Source organism: Bidens hawaiensis, unplaced genomic scaffold (assembly GCF_021521415.1).
Source record: "Bidens hawaiensis isolate Kalapana, Puna unplaced genomic scaffold, B.hawaiensis_p1.1 tig00015870_1, whole genome shotgun sequence".
Taxonomy (NCBI): domain Eukaryota; kingdom Viridiplantae; phylum Streptophyta; class Magnoliopsida; order Asterales; family Asteraceae; genus Bidens; species Bidens hawaiensis.
This window is the reverse complement of record NW_027492420.1, coordinates 320,905-331,121: the sequence shown is the minus strand read 5'-3', so window position 1 is coordinate 331,121 and position 10,217 is coordinate 320,905. Positions and strand designations below refer to the sequence as shown.

At 45.1% G+C, this 10,217-nt stretch overlaps 1 long non-coding RNA gene across 1 annotated transcript; it reads left to right on the top strand.

Moving 5' to 3' along the window:
- Window positions 1–8,035: 8,035 nt before the first annotated feature.
- On the top strand, window positions 8,036–9,210 carry LOC143549921 (uncharacterized). Its single transcript, XR_013138229.1, has 3 exons — window positions 8,036–8,631; window positions 8,669–8,817; window positions 8,849–9,210. It is a non-coding gene; the product is annotated as an uncharacterized LOC143549921 (long non-coding RNA).
- The last annotated feature ends 1,007 nt before the right edge of the window (window positions 9,211–10,217 follow it).

The following is a 10,217-nucleotide window of genomic DNA, read 5'->3' as shown; positions in this document are numbered from 1 at the left end:
AGACCAAGGAAACTGTTGAGTTGTTAAACTCTCATATTCCTGCCCTCGAGACGACTGTTTCTTCTCTCGCGCAGGATCGCCAATGGCTAGTCTCACAGGGTATGACTCGTTGCGCTTATGCGATGAAATACTCAGACGAGTTTCAGGCCCTTGTGATGGATTGCAATGCTGCCTCGCGCTTGGTGGGTCGAGCTGAAGGGTTCAAGGATGGTTGTGAATACAGCGCACTGAAGAAGAACCCATCCGACTACCCTTACCAGCTCGACGTTGTCTTCGCGGATATGGCCGAGATGGGGGAGAAGTATTTGAATACTCCCATTCCCATCCTTGGGCAGGTATTTTAACCTTAATAAGATTACCTTGACTTATTTTCCAAGTCTTTTTGTACTCATATTTTTCCTTATGATTTGCAGATATCCGCGCTTGCTGACCAGCCCGATCTCGGCGCGCTAAAGAAATTGCTTGACGAGTGCGAAGGCGCTGGTGGCGGCGATGATTGCGCGGGGAACGCTGCCCCCGCTAGCGGCTCTGGCGTGGCCAAAGGACCCGCTCCTGACACTATTGTGATAGAAGACTCCATTCAGGACGAACAACTTGACTATGGTCAGTTTGGAGATGACGAGGAGCGGGCTGCGCCAGATGCTGAGGGCGGTGATGAGGACGATGAAGAGGCTGACGTCGACGTGGAGAATTGAGAAGCCCTTCATGTTTTTTTTTATTTGTAGTTTGTATCTCATCGTCTTGTAAAGTTGTAAATTTCAATGCTTTGGAATGAAATTTTGTTTTTCCCTTATTCGCATCTTGCGCATTCCCCATTCATCTCTTTATGTTGCATGTTTGCTTGTTGAATATAAGATATGCTTGCACGTTGAAATAAGAACAAGGTTGTAAGGAAATTATTACACTTAATCCTTGTCATATTGTAAGTGATTTTGCCATATCTTGTTTATGTTGACACGTGCCTTGGCGTTTCATTATTCCTCTTTTGCGCGACGTTATCGCGCATTTAATATAGGGAATAATGAGTTTTTTTGCCTTTACATGTCAGTATGTGTTACTCAGATATCCATTACAATTTCATGCGCGACCTCGACCTGAGACCTTAACAACTATGTTTTGGCATTTGCTTTGCCTTAGTTGTGCTTAGGTATTTTTATGGTCAGGCTGCGCAGCATGTAGGATGGATGTTGTGAGTGATTTGAGCTAAGGCTCACATTATTGGGCTAAGGCCCTGAGCTAAGGCTCATATTATTGGGCTAAGGCCCCGACGTTTTAGAGTTAAGACTCGTTAACGCGTTTGAGCTTGAAGCTCGCGCATGTATGTTTTACTTCGTTTTATTTTTGTTTTGATGTCAATACAATGTTGTCATATTGCTCAAAATTAATAAAGGGAAGTGTGAAACATGTATGCAAAAGGTAATAGAATCCACATTAAGAGAAGATAGCGCGTATCATTATTCATAATGGCTTGAAGAGACTTGATTACAAATTTGACAATTTTTACATGAAACATTTTCTAAGCTGTGCCGCGTTCCATGCGCGCGGGATCTTCTTTCCATTCAAATCTTTTAAAGCGTATGCGCCTTTTCCCAATTCTTCCGAGACTTGATAAGGTCCCTCCCAATTGGGGGACATCTTTCCCGGGGGAATCGCGCGGCTAGCTTCATTGTTTCGAAGGACAAAATCATTCTTCTTGAAGTGGCATTCTTTCACGCGCTGATTGTAATATTTTTCCAGTTTTTTCTTGTATTTGGCTTCACTGATGATAGCCGCCTCTCTGCGCCCTTCAAGCAAGTTGAGATCCAACCTCCTTTCGTGCTCGTTATCAATCTTGTTCATCATGAGCACTCTATGGGATGGGCATCCAATTTCTGCTGGAATCATAGCCTCCGTTCCATAGGTTAGGCTGAACGGGGATTCGCCATTGCTGGTTTTGCTTAATGTCATGTGCGCCCACAGGACATTAGGTAGCTCTTCGACCCAATAATGGGATTCTCCCTCCAACCTTTTCTTCAGCCCATTTAGCAAGCTTTGATTCGCGCGCTCCACTTGGCCATTCCCCTGAGGGTGGTATACCGAAGTGAAGATTTGGTTGATGCGCAATTCCTTGAGCCAGCTGGATATCTTCCTGTCAGTGAACTGTTTGCCATTATCGCTCACAATTTCCATGGGCAAGCCAAAACGGCATATGATGTGGCTCCAGATAAACTGCTTCATCGCTTCGGCTGTGATTTTTGCTAGTGGCTTGGCTTCAACCCATTTTGTGAAATAGTCTACTGCCACTACCAAAAATTTTACTCGCCCTTGCGCTTGCGGTAGGGGGCCCACAATATCGATGGCCCATTTGTGGAAAGGCCATGCGGAGGTCACCGGAATCAAGTTGTTCTTTGGCCGCATGGTGTTTGGCGCATAGCTCTGACACGCTTTGCATTTTTGGATCTCTTTTAAAGCGTCCAAGTACATGCCTGGCCAGTAGTAACCTGCGCTCATTGCCTTGGCAACCACCATGCGCGGGCCAGCATGTATTCCACAGATTCCTTCGTGTATCTCTCGGATCACATAGCTTGCTTCCTCAGCATCTAGGCATTTCATGAGCGGTCCCAGATAAGAGCGTCGATATAATGTACCATCAAGCAGTTCATAGTTCTGCGACTTGTGTCTTATCTTCCTCGCCTGTGCGTGATTGTCCGGTACCTTTCCCTCCTTCAAGAATTCCATTATTGGAGTTATCCATGATGAAGGGGTTGTATGAGTTACAAGGACAGATTTCGCTACCACCGACGGGTTGCTCATTACTTCTACCCTGACATCTTTGCCAAAGTGATCGAAGCTGGTTGATGCCATCTTGCTCAGCGCGTCGGCAGATTTGTTTTCACTGCGCGGAATATGAATGATTCTGAAGCAGTCAAATTGCTCGATGAGCTTTTTCGCCTGCTCTAGATACAGAGGCATGGTGTTCTCCTTGGCATCATAAAGGCCATTGACCTGTGCTGCTACCAAGTATGAATCAACATGGGCCTCTAGCTTTTTAACTCCGAATTTGTGCGCGATGCGCAGGCCAGCCAGCAGAGCTTCATACTCAGCTTCATTGTTGGTGCTCTTGAAGTCCAACCTGATGGCGTAAGTATATTCATGATTCTCTGGATCCACCAGTTTGAGGCCTGCGCCAGACCCTTCATTATTTGAAGCTCCGTCAGTGAATAATCTCCAAACATTTTCTTCATCATTGGCTCGCGGAGGGTCTACCTCGCGCTGAGCCTCTTCAATTTTTCCTTCTGGAATTTCCGCGATAAAATCAGCTAAGACTTGTCCCTTTATTGCTGGGCGGGGCTTATAGGCGATCGTGTGTTCTCCTAATTCCAGCGCCCATTTTGTCAGCCTTCCCGAGAGCGCGGGGCGCCGCAAGACTTGCTGGATGTTGTAACCCGTTAGAACTTCAATAGGATGACCATTGAAATATCTATGAAGCTTGCGCGACGCGTGTGTTAGTGATAAAACTAACTTTTCCATGATGGAGTAGCGCGTCTCAGGATCTGTCAGCACCTGACTCACATAGTATATTGGCGTTTGGACTCCCTTGCGATCCACCAACAATACTGCGCCGATGGCGCGCTCTCCTGCTGATAGGTACAATGTCAAAGTTTCACCAGGAAGTGGAGCTGTGAGCGCGGGCAGATTTATCAAACATTCTTTTATCTCACTGAAAGCTTGCTCGGCCTCAGGAGTCCACTTGAATTGGCTTTTCTTCAGGCAATTTCTCAATGTGTTGACGAATGGGGTAGATTTGCTTGCATGGTTCGCTAGGAACCTGTTGATTGATACCAATCTCCCATTCAACTTTTGGACTTCTTTCATGGTGGATAGCGAGGGCATGTCAAGGATGGCCTCCACCTTTTCTGGGTTCACCTTGAAACCATCCTTGGTGACCATTACACCTAGAAATTTTCCCTCTTGTACGCCGAAAGTGCATTTGCTCGGATTGAGCTTCATGTTAACTTCCTTTAGGCGCCCAAGGGTTTCTTCGATGTCTTTGAGCATTTGTTTTTCCTCCCTGCTTTTGATCACCAAATTATCCACGTAGACTTCTAGGTTTCTTCCAATTTGCTCGCTGAAAACGGCATCCATAAGTCTTTGGTAGGTGGCTCCCGCATTCTTCAAACCAAAGGGCATTTTTGTGTAACAAAAAACTCCCTTGTCGGTTCTGAAGGCAGTCTTGTCCTCGTCTTGTGGTGCCATTTGAATCTGGTGATAGCCCTTGTAGGCATCCAGGAAACATTTGAGCTTGAATGGCGCCACGGAGTCCACCTTTGCGTCGATGTTTGGGAGGGGGTAACAATCTTTTGGGCATGCTTTGTTGAGGTCCTTGAAGTCAATGCACATCCTCCACGACCCGTTACTTTTCTTTACCATCACAGGATTAGCTACCCATGTCTGGTATCGTATCGGGCGGATGATGTTTGCGCGCAGTAGATCCTCAACCTGCTCATTCATGGCCTTCGCCTTCTCATCCCCCATGACTCTCTTCTTTTGAGCAATTGGCTCTACAGACTTGAACGTGTTGAGAGAATGCTGCGCTAGGTCTCGCGGAACCCCAGTCATATCGGAGTGTTGCCACGCGAAGACCGACATATATGCCGTGAGCAATCTTTTCATTCTCAACCTCGTGTCGTCTGATATCGTAGCGCCAATTGTGATTGTTTGCTCCGGGAATTTCGGGTTGAGAATCCATTCCTCTGGCGCGTTGTCTGCCATTGGAAGTTTCATTCTCCCTTCCCGCGGAGTATTTGTCACTGCACACAAATAATCTCGGTATACAAAAGTTACACCTGTTGGTGTTGGGAACCCCAACGCGCCGTGCGCCTGCGACAGTATGGCGTTAAATTGGGCAATCGTTCCTCTACCCAAGATCATATTGTGGCAAGAAGTGGTGGGCAAGACCAAGAAGTTGACAACTTCGGCTCGCTTGTGTTTCTCATCCCCCATAGTTAGCTCAAATTGTATTTGACCTAGGGGATGAATGATTTCATTTGAAACACCAGAGATTAGTGCATTCACAATTTCAAGCCTTGCTTGGTCTGCCGGATCCAGTTTTCTGAAACATTGCTCATACATGATGTCTGATTCGCTGCCAGTGTCCACCAGGACTTTTGACACTTCGTAATGAGCAATGTGTGTAGTGATGACAAGAGGACTGCTGATAGAAGGGCCTCCCCTGATTCTTGGGAAGATTACTTGCTGCTCGCGCCAATCTCCTTGGATTTGCGCGCTTCTCTTTCTTGATGTTTGCCCTTGCCTTCCTCCCTCGGCTACACAGATTCTTTTGAACTTTTTGCTGGCAGAGGCTCCTTCTGGTTGTTCATTTTCTGGTCTTGGGTTTTTCACCAGGTGAGCCAGCTTGCCTGATTTCACATCTTTTTCAATTGCATCCTTCAAGTGATGGCATGCATCAGTGTTGTGTCCTGTGGACTTGTGAAACTCACAGTACTTGCCACTGTTTGATGGTCCCTTGTAGTGTAGTGGCTTGGGGCTTTTGAACTGGACATTCTCAGTGCTTAACACTTGTGAAGGCGTTTTAGTGAGGGGAGTCCATATTCTTGGCAGAGGTCTGTTAGGATCTCTGCCGCCTTCCCTCTTATCACCTTCTCCGCGATTACGAATGTCTTTTTGGGGCTGAGGTGAGCTTGGTTGCGCCTGCTTTTCTGCGGGAGAAAAACTGGTTGGTTGCAACCTGGACCATACAGTGTTCTGTTTGCCCCTTCTTTCGTTGCTGCGCGGTGCCTCTGCTTGATGCCCTCTTTCTCTCGCTCTATCTTGGGCAATTTGTTTTTCATTTCTCGCGAAGACTTGCGATGCTTCCATTAGCTTGGCCCAAGTGGTTGGCATGCCATCTCTGCTTACGAGAGCTCGGCGGAGTTGATCACTGCGCGCGCCTTGTATAAAGGCCACGCGCAATAGTTGCTCAGTGATACCTCTGATTGCCAGAGACTCCTGATTGAAACGAGTTATGTAGTCTTCAATCGTTTCATCATTCCTTCGCACGCAGTGCATGATGTCATCAGGGTCGCGCGTGTGTCTGCGCTGTTGTACGAAGTGAGCTTGGAACTTTTCCAATAGTTCCTCGAACCCATCGATTTGCCCAGTAGGCAAGCTTTCAAACCAGACACGCGCCGCGCCCGTGAGGCAGCGAGCAAACATGTGACACCATGTTGGCATCGTCCAGCTTTCTAGGTTTCCAGTGTTGTAAAAACCTTGTAAGAAATCGTCTGGATCTGTTGTGCCGTCATATTTGCCCAAACCACTTGGCATCTTGGTTTTGTGCTGAATGGGGGCCTTCGCGATGCGCTCAGTGAATTTTGAATGTTTCACCAAGATGGCTGGCCTGTACGGTGTGGTTACGTCCACTTGCCCTCTCACTGGTGGGCTGTATGGTGTGTACAGATCCAGATCGGCTTTGGCTCCAGGCGCCGTGTTCACGTGCGCGCGGAGCTGTGAGCCTCCTGCATGAGTATCTCGCGTCTTCCTCATGCTGTGCACTTCTTCATCACTAAACTCAGCGTGTTCAGTGTGAACAGAGTGACCCTCTTCCGGCGCGCGCGCCCTTTTTGTTCCTTGAATGGTTTGCTTGTCAAACGCTAGCCTTTGTGTTAAGTCGGCTAACCTTTTGTGTTTGACCATCTCATTGTACTTGTCCATTAGACGCCGTTGCTCGTTTATGAGCCATTCTTTAGGGTCATTGGTTTCATCTTCTGGACCCATTGGGCCTTTTTGTTTCGCGCCGGTAAGATTTTGGAACGTGAGATCGTCTGGAGGAGTTTCAGTCTGGCCATGAGGAGTTGTGATGAAGGGATGGCTACCGGTGGTGCGCGTAGAATCACGCGGCACCCTCAGAAACTGCTGTCCCTCATTAACATCCTCACGCTCAATATCCTCCAGAACTTGATCGACGTTACGAACACCAGAAACCATGGTGAATTTTTTTTTTTTTTAGAGATCTGATGAGATTTTGTTGCCGTTGTAACAGGTGATGGCGCCAATGAAGAAACGTGGATCGACTCACTGGTAGACGATCAACTTTCCTCGGGTGTGATTATGCTATTTCACCGATGGTTCTCTGGAATCTGGATTCTTCCACCTACAAAATGAACAGCACCGTAAACTTACCCCTCAGAAAGGGACAGAGGGGTCCTCTTTGGGGTAACCCTCCGGTGTGAGAATAAGAATTTGTAGGAGAAGATAATAATCCGAGAGTAAAGAAATTGGAGTGTATTGCTTAATATAGCTTAATACTGTGTAATAGGTTGTACCTCTCCTTGTGGAGTTAATGTGGTATTTATAGTGTTAGGGTTTCCAATGATTGGGCTCAGACCCAATTAGGGCCTTGTTGGCCTCCTCCTATTGCTTCGCGCCACGTGTCCTTGGGACACTTGGTGCTTTTTCATTGATTAATTGCACATGAGTTTTGCTGAGTTGTCCACCTTTCATTGGCAGCTGTCAACATCAGCATATTCTTATTCCTTAAAAAGATACCTTCTGGAAGGTTGTCTGACGTGCACAATCAAGGTTGCCCTAATCCTGATTTGGATAAGGACGAGGTTGATTATGTGCATGTGTGATATGCGCCTATCCTGAGGATGCGCGAGGTCTTCTCTTTATTCTCACGCGCAGATGTTTCATGCGCAGATGTGATATGCACAAGCATGTGATATGCGCCACGCGCGGATACGTCACGCGCAGATGTGATATGCGTGAGCATATATGGTGCGTGAGCATGTTATACGCGTGAGCATATGTGATGCCTGAGCATATGTGATGCATGAGCATGTGATATGCATGAGCATATGTGATATGCGCCATGCGCATAGGTTTTGGCTTTGTGCCTTCATAATGTCTCTATATCTTGTGGGTTGACCCGCCTCGCTCGGTGTCGAGGCGGGTACATACCTCTTCAGGACCCAAGCTGAATATAACTATCTACAAATTAATTTCACAACGAGACTACTCGTTGTGATACGTGATGAGAACTGGCACTTGGATGGCGAACACCGCAACGGCTCTCCACTAGCATGGGCGCAATAAGCGCGTTGCAGGCTGGATAGTGCCTCAAATTGGACCATTGGAGGGGAATGTTATGAGTTTGGGCCATTTGATTGTTGAACACCAATTAAAAAAAATTCCAACATTCTATATATTAACATATAGAAACATCTACTAGGTAGTGCCTCAAATTGGACCCATTTCTCTTTATTTCACTCAATATTATTAAAAAACTCTCTCTCTCACTCAATTTTACTCCAAAACGTCAACAAAAATGAAATACAATTTGTTTACTTAATTCAATTCTTCTGAAGAAGCCGATCTTATTTTTACAACAAGCAAGTTAACAATTAATCCGTTGATTGGTTTTGGAGTCACAGTAGTGTCGCATGCTTATTAATTGCTTGGTGGCGTGGTTTCAAGGGAGGAGTGCCCCTCCCATCCAAATCGATCAATTCAAATTTATAAATAGTATTTAATTCGAACAAATTCAAAATAAAAATTGGAAAACTGATTTTTAAATGTCAAAATTCGATGTCTGGTTAATTTGAAAACCCGAAGGGTACCTGATGGAGTGCCTCAAGTGTTGATTAACGGGTTTGTTTAACACTTTGAAGTTGGGTATAATTAGAAGCTATATCATGCTTTAATATGTTGGAAACAAACCTATCAGAACTAAAAGACCGAAAAGAGGATACGCTACGAGCTAGCATGAGGAACCAAGACGCAACACAAATGAATATAAAAACACACATGAGAACTTCAAATGGAGGCGAGTCATGTGTGCTTAAATGATTACTTATAATTCCAAAAGTCGTTTAAATGATTCATAAATCAGATAATACTTGACAAAATGACAAATAATGGAATGATGTGATTGTTCGGATCACTTAATGAAAAAGCCAACAATAAAATTCCAAAAGTTTAGTATAGTTATACTTGTAAATTGTAATTCGTATAAGTCCAGGCTGGAGGTTCGTATATGTGCACATGTTGGGTATATAATTGTACATAGAGATAAAAGGCAGGTAATGCTTTTTGTTGTTATATAGTTGCACATTGAGATAAACAAATAAGTCATCTTTTTATGGTAGTACACATTGTTAGCTTATACGGTTGTGTATAGCCCAGGCTATACTTTTCATAATAGGCCTACGTGGAGTTTGTATAGCTGTAAGAGGACACACTATAATTTTTTTTTTTAATTTGAATAACACAGCTTATATAAAACTTAAAATAATAGGGACATACAACCTACCAAGAAGTAGGGAATAGAAACATACTGACCAGTCAAAAAACACAAAAAAAAAAAAATAAATAAATAAACCAACAACACACCCTCCAAGTTAAACCCGAACCAGAGCCTCCAGTACTCCCCTAAAGACGTCTTTGAGCGAATTGAAAGCACTATAATCGAAGCGTGTCTTTACCTATTTCCTAATGGACCTCATCATCTGTAACATCCCGAAATTTCCAAGTAATATTAATTATGTTACTTAATAATAGAGAGAAAGTTTACCCGGGTTATCAGGAAATAAATAATAGAATAGGAGTTTGTATGGGTCGGGCTAGTGTTGGGTAATGGATGTGGGTTGTGGACTTGGATTAATTAGGATAGGTTAAATGAGAATGGGCCTTAGGTCCATGGGATCTCAGGGATATAAATACCCTAACACCCCAAAATATCTTCATTCTATCTTTATCCAAGCACACTCCACACACACATACACTAACTTCGCCGGAACCGGGCCGAGCCAAGGGAAGAATCGGACTGATCCGAGAGTGAGAGAGGGCGACTAGTTGCGTTAACAAGTTAAAGGAGATCCAAACAAGCCCAAAAAGGTATGATTCTTGATCTTTGAAGTTTAAAGATCCAAGCTTTTTAGTGTTAAGTGACCGGAAATGGTCGGGAAGCGTAGTGGGTGATATTGAACCATAGCGGGGGTGTTAAAATCGCTCGAAATGTTGGACAGAAACCAAACAGCAGGCTGTCTGGGCAACTTCGCCTTCATCTGGGCAACTTCGCCTTCAAGCGATGAACTTCGCCTGCAAGCTAAGTTCGCCTGATGAACTTCGCCTGCAAGCTAAGTTCGCCTGATGACAAGTTCGCCTGAGGTTTAAGTTCGCCTGATGACAAGTTCGCCTGAGGTTTAAGTTCGCCTGATGACAAGTTCGCCTGAGGT